This window comes from Mytilus trossulus, chromosome 13 (assembly GCF_036588685.1).
Source record: "Mytilus trossulus isolate FHL-02 chromosome 13, PNRI_Mtr1.1.1.hap1, whole genome shotgun sequence".
Classification (NCBI taxonomy): domain Eukaryota; kingdom Metazoa; phylum Mollusca; class Bivalvia; order Mytilida; family Mytilidae; genus Mytilus; species Mytilus trossulus.
The window spans coordinates 20,558,848-20,573,634 of record NC_086385.1 but is presented as its reverse complement, the minus strand read 5'-3'; the positions used below and the strand labels follow the sequence as shown (position 1 = coordinate 20,573,634).

General features: G+C 33.4%; 1 protein-coding gene across 1 annotated transcript in view; it reads right to left on the bottom strand.

Moving 5' to 3' along the window:
* Positions 1–14,787, bottom strand: part of LOC134694890 (uncharacterized) — a 323,806-nt gene that overhangs the window by 296,911 nt on the left and 12,108 nt on the right. The gene's annotated exons all lie outside the window — the stretch shown is intronic.

Here is a 14,787-nt window from a genome sequence, read left to right as displayed (position 1 = left end):
ATGGAGAATGTGTCAAAGAGACAACAATCCTACCAAAGAGCAGAAAATGGTGCGTCTAAACACGACTAAGGACTCCTAAGTGCACTAATGAGTTATAATATGGTACTGAGGACCACTAAAAGGGGTGCTGTACAATGTAAACACATTTCTTATCTGGATAGATATTGTTATTTAATGCATATATATTCAAATTTAATCAATAAAAGATCACAAAGGATAATAGAACAATGACTGAGCCGGTTTTCGTTAATTTTTCCGAAAATCACTGAACTATAAGACACGTGTCAAATTACATATAACTGATAACACTATTACCTTAAAATATGAAAAAATAATTATTTGGATAAGAAAATTACCCTGACATTTAGACATATTTACCATAAAATATATTTTAAATTTTTAAAATATCATTTAATATGCATCGGTTTATGATTAAATGAAAAAATATAGAAAATTGTTAAGCTGTTTTTATTTCAGGAAGGAAAATTATGTTTGCATCGAAATAATTAGCCCCTCCCCTATAAATGATCATTAACCCCAAGTGGGGGCTTAAATTTGGACACCGATCGCGAGGCCTGACTGCCACAAACAACAGATTACGAACAGCAAACAGTGGATACACCAATTGATATGTATGAAATACAACGACGGACACATAATATTGCACTGAAAAATTTCAACTACCATTAAGATCGCTTTTTCAAATCTCCTTATCAAATTAGTCCTGCATTTTAAAAAAAACATGGGATATCTATTACCGTTTGGTTTCAAATTTGAATTGAAAATTGCATTTTCCCAAAGAGTTTTAGGTAAAACCCCGAGAATTTCACCTCCTAGAAATTTGAAGTGTTAGGATGTTTGGAAATATGTATGAATTTTCTTACATACTTGAAATTGTATATGGAATAAATACAAATTCAATAAGTTTACTGTACAAACAAACCACAGACACCAATTGTGTCAGTTATATTGTTTAATTCATTTTACTGAGAGAAACATTTGATTAATTGATTATTCAGTGGTTGTTTAAACGTCCAGTGGCAAAAGTTTCATGCATATTCAGGACGAAAAGTCGTTTCAGAAGTATATAATGTAGTATTTGGTATAAAAAATGTTTAAATTTTCTATTTATTTGGTAAATGTCATTTTCTTAGCTAGTTCTAATTAATTTGTACGAATAAAATTTTCGGACAAAAAAATATCTTTTGCTCTAAATTAACATATACGATTCTGAAAACAATGGATAATATAAGGAACATTGTAACTTACATAACAAAAAAGAGATTATGATTGTTTAATCAGTTGTTTCGTCAACTTCGCTCGTGCCAGTCGGATCACTGATTTTCGGCAATATCAAGGAAAAACCGACACGTTTTAAATAATCTTCAACTACTCATTTATTGGTGAAATTAACCTGATACATGGCCTGTTGATAAGTATATATGTACAGAACTACAAAAACTTGCAGTGCATGTTAACATAAAAGAATCAAATAATTTTTGCTATGCTTGTAGTGAATACGAAAACAGCTTACTATTTTTTTTGGATATATACGTATAAACCGTCAAAGTGAAAAATTATATAACATAAAAATAAAAATACATAGATCATTCATTTATTGAAATCAATTATATAAAACATTTAGTTGAAATAATTTCTAGAACCAGTCAATGTCTATAGACATAATGCGTCGGACATTGCATAAAAATAAAATTTAGATTTTTAACTGTATGAAATAAAATTAGTTTAGGGTTTCGCGGAACACAATGTCTCGCCTTCGTTTGCCGTAAACTTGAACTCTATGGCTGAACTTAAATCAAGACACTATATTTTGATTGTTAGGAGCTTCTGTCTAAGTTCAGAAATATTTCTGGTGCCTATAAAATAGCCGACTTTAATTTAGTTATTTGAATCTGAGCTGGCAAAATAGAATATTATCTGTTATCCTGGTATCGGCAAAACAGCCACAAGTATTGCCTTTAATTATAATGCATATCAATTTTAAATACTATTCTAAATATCATAGCTTTGAGAATCGTGTAAAAAGCGTTCGTTGTTCATTCCTCAATGAATCATTCAAAGTGCGTGTATCGTGCGTGTATCGTGTATTTATCATTCATCGTGCATCGTGCGTGTATCGTGCGTTCATCATTCATCATTCATTTTGCGTTAATCCTTCGTGTAACGCTCAACGCTCATCGTGCGTGTATCGTGTATCGTGCGTGTACCGTGCGTGTATCGTGCATTCACCGTGCGTGTATCGTGCGTGCGTGTATCGTGCGTGTGGTCAGTTTGAATTTTAGAAGGTCTGTATACATACATATTAAACATACAAAATATGAACAGCATTAAAATTTATAACAACAAACAAGTTGTTAAGAGTCCCCTGCCCTCAGTTGTAATGACTTTTTCACGAAGGATCCTAACTTATTTGTTTGTAAAGGCGATGATGGATTTAGTAAGTAATGTATTTTTTCTTCTTCATTTAAATTATTAAAGTTATTATTTTCTGCACATATGTGATGAAAAAAGTCATTTCTTAGAGTTTTATTATACTCACAATATAGTAAACCAGATGCTCCGCAGGGCGTAGCTTTATACGACCGCAGAGGTTGAACCCTGAACGGTTGGGGCAAGTATGGACACAACATTCAAGGTGGATTCCGCTCTAAATTTGGATTGTGATTAAATAGTTGACACAGCATAGGTTTCTGACACAGAATGAATGTATTCAAATGAACTTAAAATTTTTGTTTTCTCTTAGAGCAATTCACTATGCTGTTGAATATTAATCCTCTCAAAAAAATGTTTGAAGAAATTTTCTTTTTATTTGTGAAATTTCAAATGAGAAAAATTTAACCCAATTTTTTATTCACATCCCCCTTTCCCTTATTCCAAAACTAATTTCAATTAAAATATTCTAATGGAGTTTGCAACAATTACTACTCATTTAAATACATGATGTAAAAAAACTGCTTGTTATCACTGAATGGTAAAGATTATTTAAATTTATCAGTTGGTAGTAAAAAGTGAATATACATTGTATATTGTATATAACAAAGATTTGAGTTGATTCTGGACAAAGAAAGATAACTCCAATTAAAAAAAATTCTTGCAGATATTTCTTGCTTACTATACTGGACAAAGAAAGATAACTCTTAATAAAAAAAAAATTTGCTATTTCACAATATTGTGAAATTAGATATTTCTTGCCATTGCACAATACTGTGCAATTGAAAAGACTTGCTATTGCACAATACTTAATATAATAATTTTAGATCCTGATTTGGACCAACTTGAAAACTGGCCCATAATCAAAAATCTAAGTACATGTTTAGATTCAGCATATCAAAGAGGCCCAAGAATTTAATTTTTGTTAAAATCTAACTTAGTTTAATTTTGGACCCTTTGCACTTTAATTTAGACCAATTTTAAAACTGGACCAAAAATTAAGAATCTACATACACAGTTAGATTTGGCATATCAAAGAACCCCAATTATTCAATTTTTGATGAAATCAAACAATGTTTAATTTTGGACCCTTTGGGTCCCTTTTTCCTTAACTGTTGGGACCAAAACTTCCAAAATCAATACCAACCTTCCTTTTATAGTCATAAACCTTGTGTTTAAATTTCATAGATTTCTATTTACTTATACATGTACTAACGCTATGGTGCGAAAACCAAGAAAAATGCTTATTTGGGTCCCTTTTTGGCCCCTAATTCCTAAACTGTTGGGACCGAAACTCCCAAAATCAATACCAACCTTCCTTTTGTGGTCATAAACATTGTGTTTAAATTTCATTGATTTCTATTCACTTTAACTAAAGTTATTGTGCGAAAACCAAGAATAATGCTTATTTGGGCCCTTTTTTGGTCCTTAATTCCTAAACTGTTGAAAATAAAACTCCCAAAATCAATCCCAACCTTTATTTTGTGGTTATAAACCTTGTGTCAAAATTTCATAGATTTCTATTAACTTAAACTAAAGTTATAGTGCGAAAACCAAGAAAATGCTTATTTGGGCCCTTTTTGGCCCCTAATTCCTAAAATGTTGGGACCAAAACTCCCAAAATCAATACCAGCCTTCCTTTTATGGTCATAAACCTTGTGTTAAAATTTCATAGATTTCTATTCACTTTTACTAAAGTTAGAGTGCGAAAACTAAAAGTATTCGGACGACGACGACGACGACGACGACGACGACGCCAACGTGATAGCAATATACGACGAAATTTTTTTCAAAATTTGCGGTCGTATAAAAATGTTTCTCATCCTCTAGTATTTTACATTTATGGCACAGACGTTCCTCTCTTGGGATTTTAAAATATCTCCCCTTTTCAATCAAGAGGGAGTGATCACTTATTCTAAATTTAGTGATTAATCTCCTTATCTGATAATTAGATGTATTTAGATAATATTCTAGTTTGTAATCTTTTTTAAGTTTTTTATAGAGAAAAAAAATACTTTTATCATCGATGTTTTGAAATTTATTTTGAATTAAATATTCATATCTATTTTTTCATTTTTAACTTTATATCATATCGTTTTTTATTTTATTTACATCTTTTATGTCCTTACAAGTAGAAAGAATATTAAGGTCAACGTTAGTCTCTTTAACAATATTTTTAGCATATGTATACCATGAGTAAGTTCCTGTCAAATCTAGAGACTGTGCTAGAACAATGAACACGGACAACCACAAATATTATTGAGAATTAGTTTGTCGTTTGGAGAAAAGTTTACCAATGAATACAATTATAACAGATGCATTGTCGCAGTAATGAGCTGTCGGGATAATGGGCTGTCGGAATAATGAGCTGTCGGAGTATTGGGCTGTCGGATTAATGGGCTGTCGGAATACTGGGATTTCGTCATAATAGTTGTCGGATCCGTACTTTGACCTATAATTGTTTTTCTTTGACAAATTGTGACTTAGATGGAGAGTTGTCTCATTGGCATTTATACCACATCTTCTTATATCCAACGATTTTTATAGTTACTATGCACTATACAAATCCTTGTTATATCTGTTTACAAAATTTAACATTTAATTTTTTACAACAGTATGAAACAGAAAATGTCTCCTTTTATAAACTGGTCCTTTGAAAAAATGTAATTCATTACTGAACTCACTTAATACATTCTTCTGTATATATAATTAACAAGGTAGATGCTAGATACACTTTAAGTATAGTAAATCACTTCTTGACTGAATTGATGAGGAATAGTTAAGTTTATTTGATGTCTGGAGCTGGCATGTCAGTATAACTGCTAGTAGTCCTTTGAAAATTCGTTGAATAGTTAAGTTTATTTAAGGTCTGGAGCTGGCATGTCAGTATAACTGCTAGTAGTCCTTTGTAAATTCGTGGAATAGTTAAGTTTATTTGAGGTCTGGAGCTGTCATGTCAGTATAACTGCTAGTAGTCCTTTGAAAATTCGTTGAATAGTTAAGTTTATTTGAGGTCTGGAGCTGTCATGTCAGTATAACTGCTAGTAGTCCTTTGAAAATTCGTTGAATAGTTAAGTTTATTTAAGGTCTGGAGCTGGCATGTCAGTAGCTACTAGTAGTCCTTTGAAAATTCGTGGAATAGTTAAGTTTATTTGAGATATGGAGCTTGCATGTCAGTAGCTACTAGTAGTCTTTTGTAAATTCGTTGAAAGGTTAATTTTATTTGAGGTCAGGAGCTGGCATGTCTCTAACTGCTAGTAGACCTTTGTAAATTCGTTGAATAGTTAAGTTTATTTGAGATATGGAGCTTGCATGTCAGTAGCTGCTAGTAGTCCTTTGTAAATTCGTTGAATAGTTAAGCTTATTTAATTAAAATAAATTCTAGCAAAAGTACACCAAATGCAAATTCTCTTTAAATTTTAATGTACGAAGCGAATATGCGAACCCATATTATGAATAAGGTAAGTTATATTTTAGATCTTTAAAACATTCCCGTGAAGATTTTCTTTCTATTTTAAAATTGCTTCTTGTAAGTGAAATTACCATCAACACAAAAAGATTCAGCCGTTTACACTAGTAGAGTTTGACGTTGCAAAGCATACGGAACCAAGCAGAGTAGTCAATGACATCATTATCGTCCAATGAAAAATAAACAGAAAAAATACAGGAAAGATGATTATGAAACTATTACACGGGTGTCATTCGGTTTATCGAGAGAAATGATCGTGAAAGAATATCTAACGGCGGTCAAGTATTGAGCGACGATCGTGAAAACCCTGGTAACGGATCGTGAAAGAAATTTAATGAAAATTATAGGTCAGAATCTTTGAAAAAATCGCCTAATTTTCAAAACGCGGAACAAATTCGAACCAAAAAATATGTCTGTCAAAATTGTTTAACTTCCTCAACATAACTGTGAAATAAGAAAGAGAAAATATGCAGTACTTTATGAATAAACACAAAAGGCGCAATTCATGTCTATGAAATTAATTACAAATAATACGCTTTTTGTTACTATAATGGTCATATTTCAGTTCATCGTGATATATTTGAAATTTAATCTTTGGTGTATCTGATAGTACAGTAAAATTATGTTATGTTCTTCTCTTAAAAGCATTAATTTGTATATTGAAACCTTGAATTTGTTGAATATCCATCAAACTTGACCGTGAAAGATCAGGCAACGCATGATTTCGATCGTGAAAGATAATGCGTGACCAAATTATTACTAGTAATCAGAAATCAGTATTTCTTTTACCATTTGATAAACCTGCAACTGGTTGAAGCCTGTAACTAATTTAATAAGGATGAACATTAAAGCCATTTTTTTTATTCATCACTTTACCTCGAAAGTTAAAAAAAAAAAAACAACTAAAACATCTCTAAATAAGTTTGAAAGATTCAGCTCTGAGAATCGGTCAAGTGCAATTCATACAGACCGACACTATTTAGCCAATAATATGGATATGCAACGTTTAAACCAAAATGATATCCATCAAACAAAAAATTACAGCAAAACAGCATCTTTATGAATAATTTGAGATTGAACGATAACCAACATTGTGTGCAACAGTACTTTCTTAAGTTCTGTATATACAACGCAGATGTGGATTGATTTAACTATATACTACAGACTATAGAATACAAGAGCATAAAATACTGTCCTGTCTCGTCTGCTTTACTTATGATAGTTAGTTTTATGTAACGTCTATAACCCCGCCACATTATTTATGCATGTGCCTGTCCTAAGTCAGGAGCCTGTAATTCAGTGGTTGTTGTTTGTTTATGTGTTACATATTTGTTTTTCGATCATTTTTTTAAACAAATAAGGCCGTTAGTTTTTTCGTTTGAATTGTTTTACATTTTCATATCGGGGCCTTTTATAGCTCACTATGCGGTATGGGGTTTGCTCATTGTTGAAGGCCGTACGGTGACCTAGAGTCTGTGTCACTTTGGTCTCTTGTGGATAGCTGTCTTTTTGGCAACCACATCTTCTTTTTTTAATATTATGATTGTCAATGGTTCATAAAAAGAGTGCAAGGTCAAGATGAACCATGACATACAGATCTGTACAAATATCCCGTAGACCAAATAAATGTGTTCCGATCTTTACAGTGCCTTAGAAACTGACAAATGTAAAAGTTATGCTTGGCCAATTTATTAGAAACATAAGGTCAAAAGTATATGAACCCTGACCGACAGCCAGACATAGACATCTTACTATTATTCAATATATCAAATACAATTGACTTCATCATGGTCATATATGAAACATGCAAACAGACATGTACACCATACACGAAATACCATGGCGCTATATCATACAGGTATATATCCAAAGGCTAAACAACATAAAATGAGCATTGCCGAATGATGCATGATAATGAGTTCGATGTTATTTGAAACCTTGCAGAAGTCGAAAATGTACACCTCACAATCATAACAACAGACAGTAATCCTAAAGATGAACGAATCCGCGAAACGGACTTGACCACAAAAATGAATCTTCATCCATGAAATAAGGCAAATTCGGGGTCAGGTATAACCTGTCTGATGGACATGTAGTTTATATGATCCAATATAAAAAAAAATGTGGGTTATCCTATAATTCGTGATAAGTGAGTTCTTCACATGACAATAAAACGCTTCATCCTACAATCATCCAACTATTTTACATTTCATTTAATAAAAATATAATACTTTGAAAAGTTTAAACCTATTGCGGATGTTGACCTAAATAGCTTTTCTCAATACCAATAACAAATATTAACTATGATATAATTGAAGAATAATTTGAACGTCTTCGTAGCATCATATTTTTCACGATCCTTTTCACGATCTTCAAAAATGCGGTACGTGATCTTTCACGATCCAAAAAATCCATTTTTGTGTAAAAAGTTCTTTATTTACCAAGTTTCAGATAATGTTGTTTAAAATAAGTATAAGAAGCATTTGATTAATTCAAATAGAATGCCATTATACGTATTAAAGTAGGTTTTCTAGTAGAATTTGTGAAAAAATCATGTTTGTTTACATTTTTTATGTCATTGAAATATCGAGAAGCAATCTGCCTTTTGTTGTTTTGTAAAAACTATGTACTTTTAAAACTATATATTCTCACATACTGATCACAATGTTAAAGCATTTTGACAGACAGTTTTATTTTTTCGTAAATTTTTCTGCGTAATTAATTATGTTAGAATATGTATTGACCTTTCATTTGTCTTCTCGATTAAATGTCTTTCACGATCCGTTACCAGAACTTTCACGATCGTCGCTCAATACTTGACCGCCGTTAGATATTCTTTCACGCTCATTTCTCTCGATAAACCGAATGACACCCGTGTATTAACTGGGGCAATAATCTTTCAAACTATTGACTGGCAAATGGTTCTGTTGAATGAAATAGCATAACTATTTCATTATTTTTTATATAGAAAAAAAACATACTGAGGTATGATAATTAAGTTTATTCGGGGTCTGGAGGGCCACCGTATGGAGCTGGCATGTCAGTATAACTGCTAGTAGACCTTTGTAAATTCGTGAAACAGTTCAGTGTATTTGAGGGGTGGAGCTGGCATGTCAGTAACTGTTAGTAGTACTTTGTAAATTCGTGGAATAGTTCAGTGTATTTGAGGGATGGAGCTGGCATGTCAGTAACTGATAGTAGTCCTTTGTAAATTCGTGGAATAGTTCAGTGTATTTGAGGGGTGGAGCTGGCATGTCAGTAACTGCTATTAGTCCTTTGTAAGTTCGTGGAATAGTTAGATGTATTTGAGGGGTGGAGCTGGCATGTCAGTAACTGATAGTAGTCCTTTGTAAATTCGTGGAATAGTTCAGTGTATTTGAGGGGTGGAGCTGGCATGTCAATAACTGCTAGTAGTCCTTTGTAAGTTCGTGGTGTAGTTAGATGTATTTGAGGGGTGGAACTGTCATGTCAATAACTGCTAGTAGTCCTTTGTAAGTTCGTGGTGTAGTTAGATGTATTTGAGGGGTGGAGCTGGCATGTCAGTAACTGATAGTAGTCCTTTCTAAATTCGTGGAATAGTTCAGTGTATTTGAGGGGTGGAGCTGGCATGTCAGTAACTGATAGTAGTCCTTTGTAAGTTCGTGGAATAGTTAGATGTGTATGAGGGGTGGAGCTGGCATGTCAGTAACTGATAGTAGTCCTTTCTAAATTCGTGGAATAGTTCAGTGTATTTGAGGGGTGGAGCTGGCATGTCAGTAACTGCTATTAGTCCTTTGTAAGTTCGTGGAATAGTTAGATGTATATGAGGGGTGGAGCTGGCATGTCAGCAATATATCTAGACAGCTGAGGTGAAATCCGTTACATTCCAAATTGAAGAGATAAATAAAAACTATCATATCAAAAATGATAATCATAAATGAGGCTAAATTTACAGATCGTACATTTCTGGGCTGTTAGACGAGTTATATATATATATATATACAGAATGCGTTTTCAGCCTTGTAACACCATCACTGGTTATCCTATGAATAAAATCTGTCGTAAGAGTTGTCACCGGTTCAAGCGTACTCAAAATAATTATTTCTGTGACTGTATCCTACATTAATTTGTAAGATATCTGCAATAGATTATTCAGCTGATCTGCAATATTCCATCCTCATGCCTTACCGTGTATTGTGTTACGTCGCTAAATAAAATTTTACTCGGCGATAAAAGAGGGACGAAAGATACCAAAGGGACAGTCAAACTCATTAATCTAAAACAAACTGACAACGCCATGGCTAAAAATGGAAAAGACAAACAAAAGTACACATGACACAACATAGAAAACTAAAGAATATTTCAACACGAACCCCACCAAAAACTAGGGGTGATCTCAGGTGCTCCGGAAGGGTAAGCATACCCTGCTCCACATGTGGCACCCGTCGTGTTAATTATGTGATAAGAAATCCGGTAAAAAGTCTTATTTGGTAAGTCACATTCATGAAAGCGAAGGGGATTGTAGTCATGACGTAAGGAACATATCCGATTTCATTTGTGAAACGGTTATTCCATAACGGTCAACAAACTCGTGATGGCGTCCGTAAAATTTAAGAAGAGATGATTTTAACTTCATCATTTGGAACTCTTGGTTTAATAGCTTCCTTGTGAACAGTAACCCTCTATCAAGAAAATCATGATAGATAATGCAAGTACGGGAATATCGTATAAATTGGGAGATATATACCACGTATGCAGGTGCTGCTGGAATGTAAAAGATAACAATCTGCCACCGAAAGCTTGATTTTTGTCGAGCCTAAGTGGTCGAGTGTTCTAGCGCACCGGGCAAAATGCAAGGCGATTTGGTGCCACGATATATCTCTCAGTAGCATGAGTTTCAATCCCACAACGAACAACACAAAGGAGTAGGTTCAGTAAGATCCCTTTTTGGCCCCAAAATATAGCAGTTTTAGAAAATTGTGAATTTGTAATCGTTTAGATATTTATTAAAAAGTAGAATGCTTCTGCTACATAAATATGGGCTGTTTTTGGCAATACAATGCACATATATCGAGTACTAGCATCATTAAGTCGTGCTAAGTTACTGATCTCTTCCCAATTTAATCATTTTATTTAAATTTTAAACGGTTTCCGTCTTAGATGAAAGTGGCCGCATTCGTGTTCATCCATAATACTGAAATGTAATTTGTATTTGATGATAATACATAACATATATAAAGGTTGAGGATGAACACGGATGCAGCCACTTTCATTTTTGACAAAAACCATCTGAAAAGTGACGATTTTTGGCATATTTGATAGATTTTTCATATTTAAGCTTGAATCGGAGCATTTTTAAGGATTATGTACCCTTGTGTAGCTTTAATGCTAAACATATGGAAATTTTATAGAAAATCCACAGCCTTTATCCTTGTTCTATCATATTTGGCAATTTGATGACCGATAGATATAGGATTATTGCATGCAGTGCTAGCATTGATTTACTTAAAACAAGTTTCAGTCTATGGAAGGTGCGATACGTTAAAAACTTTTCTTATATCAATGAGCGATATTGTCTTATATCAACGAGTTGCATTGTGGGAAATTTCAGACGAATTTTAGCATTTGTACGAAGAAAGGCATATTTCTCGGTATAAACTAATGACTCTTTTCTTAAAACAGGGTATCTTTTAACACGACATACGTCTGGTGTATAATTTCATGAGTTATTTTATGTAATAACAAGCAAGGTGTATTTAAACGAGAAAATTGAATTATTGAATAAATGAAACATAAATGCACGATTTATCATTTGTAAATGTACACATTCTATAAATATCATGTAGCAAATTCAATGGAATGCAATTGAGAAGAATTCAATTGTTTGCTACGCCAAAATCACCTATAAGTCAACGATACTGCTATATTTTAAAATATCAATGCGATATTTGTCTTATATCAAAGCGATGATTTTTTAATATCAAAAATTTATAAATGCGATACTTTTCTAATATAACTGCTATAGTTTTCTAATATAAAATGAATACGATGACACGTTACAATGCATGTCAAGAAAACTGCAAACATAAGTCACAAACTTTGATCATGACCGGTTTATTGTTTTAGGATCAATATCACTAAAATTTCGTAACTGTAACAAAATTAACGCTTACATGAACTTAACATAAATGATTCTTGACCCTATTGATAGTTGAAAGTGTTAATAATCTATCTGTTCAGTCTATTGTTTTCAATCACATCGTTTAACCGACTAACTAACATGTTTAACCCCGCAACATTATTATACCCCACGCGACGAGTTGCGGAGGATATAATGTTTTTGACCCGTCCGTCCTTCCGTCCGTCCGTCCGTCCGTCCGTCAGTCATGTTTCTTGTCATCGCAACTCCTCTCAAACCACACAACAGAATTTCACGAAACATTTTCAGATGATAAGGACATACTATGTAGTTGTGCATATCGACGGGAAATTGCGATTCAATTTTTTTCTAGGAGTTACGCCCCTTTGAACTTATTTGCTTCAATGTACTTCTGCAACAGTTTGTCGTCTCAACTCCTCTGAAACCACACTACAGAATTTCATGAAATTTTGTAGATAATAAGGACATACTATTTAGATGTGCATATTGGCAGGAAATTAATTTTTCTTATACGATTTTTTTTTCCTACACTTATTTAATTTCTCCAATGACAATGTGGGGACGTGGGGTATGTGAGCGTGCTCACTAAGGTTCTTTAATTTATGTATGTGCCTGTCCGAAGTCAGGAGCCTGTTGTCGTTTGTTTATGTGTTACATATTTGTTTTTCGTTCATTTTTGTTGTTGTTGTTTAAGTAAGGCCGTTAGTTTTTCTCGTTTGAATTGTTTTACATTGTCTTATCGGGCATTTTATAGCTGACTATGCGGTATGGGCTTTGGTCATTGTTGAAGGCCGTACGGTGACCTATAGTTGTTAATGTCTGTGTTATTTTGGTCACTTGTGTACAGTTGTCTTATTGGCGATCATACCACATCTTATTTTTTATAATTCTATTTGAAAATATGATCCAATGGCGGAATTTAAATGCGGTTGCAAATACGTCTACATACTATTAGATTATAATATACTGGTCACACTGCTATAGCCTATCCACCTTGGTAATATCGAAACATGGAAAAAGATATTGAGAAGGAAAACAGTTCTTTTTTGGATATCAAAGATGTTACCCGTTGGTAAATCGATATCTCTATGAACATAATCAGCTCGCCGCGTGGACGCTCTTTTAAATCGCGATGACCGTGAGGGTATTCCGATGTATTGTTGCCACAGGTATTTGACTTCCGTTTTGGTCTAGTAACCGATCGTAAAAATACGTGTACTTTTCTTAATGCAAAAAAAAATCCGTATCGCTTGTTATTAATTCATTTCTTCAATGAGTACTAAAACAAATGTTTAGAACACAAATAAATAAGATGTAAAAATCTTTTGACGTATGATAAATGTGTATTATATATCTTTTCTGTATTCATACATTTAGCAGGTGCGGATCCAGGATTTTTGAAAGGGGGGTGAAGATTTCAAATATCGCCGAGTGGAGCGAGGCGAAAAATTTTTGAGACCTTATTGGGGCTAAAAAACATAAAATAAGTGTAATATGCACTATTTAAAAGGTTCCTGGCTTGGGGCATGTATATTTTATAGTTGCTGTAAAGTGTAAGGGTTGGAAATTTTTTATGCTGTATTCTCCCTATTAATTGTCTATCATAAACTGATAATATTGACCCAAAGCTATGTACTGATACATTTGATGTATACTTGTCAGTAAAAAATAGACATGGAAATTTGATGAAATTTACAATACGACTTACACGAGTTTAAAAAGACAAACAAGCAGTTATTATCAAAATATTTTATTGATATGTTTCACCCAACATAACTTAATGGCCCGACGTGAGGGGTTCCAATTCCATCAAAGACTACGAAAGTGTCTGAAATGACAACGAAGTTGCGAATGACGGTCGTCAAATAGAGAAATAAAGGTCACACCAGCAGCCAGGTTACAGTCTTGTCTGGAAAAAAGTATTCAATATGTATAAGTCCGGCGAAACAGAAATTCCAGTCAGACATGCAAACCCCGGTCACAGAAAAATACGCCCGTTTTTATTCATTATGTTCATTTCATGTTAAATAATTTTGTTGGAAATTCGTTTTTAATAGCAAAAACGTGGACAAGATCAGATACGGCCAGAATTTTTGTTTAAGTCAAAAATCAGATTCGTTTTTTTTTTTCTCAAATATCTCAGACTGCCTCCTCAAATCAAATGGTTCGTACCTGAGACTTTAAATCTTTCTGGAGCTTAATATACTGACTGTGGATCATTATTCAGCTTTGTTATTTATAAAATAGGCTGGGGCAATTGGGGTTAAACATGTTTTCGCAAGTAAATAATATTGTGGAACTTTTTTTTCATGAGAGTGTAATAGTCTATACTGTAGAGTTATTACTTTTACTTTCTGTTTGTTGGAATAGTGACATAGAAGTCAATACTTTCTTGCTCAATCCTGTGTCGCTTTGAATTTATCCTGATTATCATGACATTATCAGCCTAGTAAGTAATGTGTATTACGGTAATTTGAATTTCAAAATGACCGAGTGCCGTTTTTTAAACGCACTGGTCAACTCCACCATAGCAAATCACATGTCTTTGACAATCAGTAAATTCCAGCGAAAAATATCTTTTTAAGTTAACAATTATCGTATAAAGATTAAATACTCGGAAAATGGCAAAGTTCACGAAGCCAGTCTAGTCTGATTAATCATTTTTACAACAACAAAAAAAGTCCGAGCAAAAGGGGGGGGGGGGGGGGGGGGCGTAGAGGGCGTACTG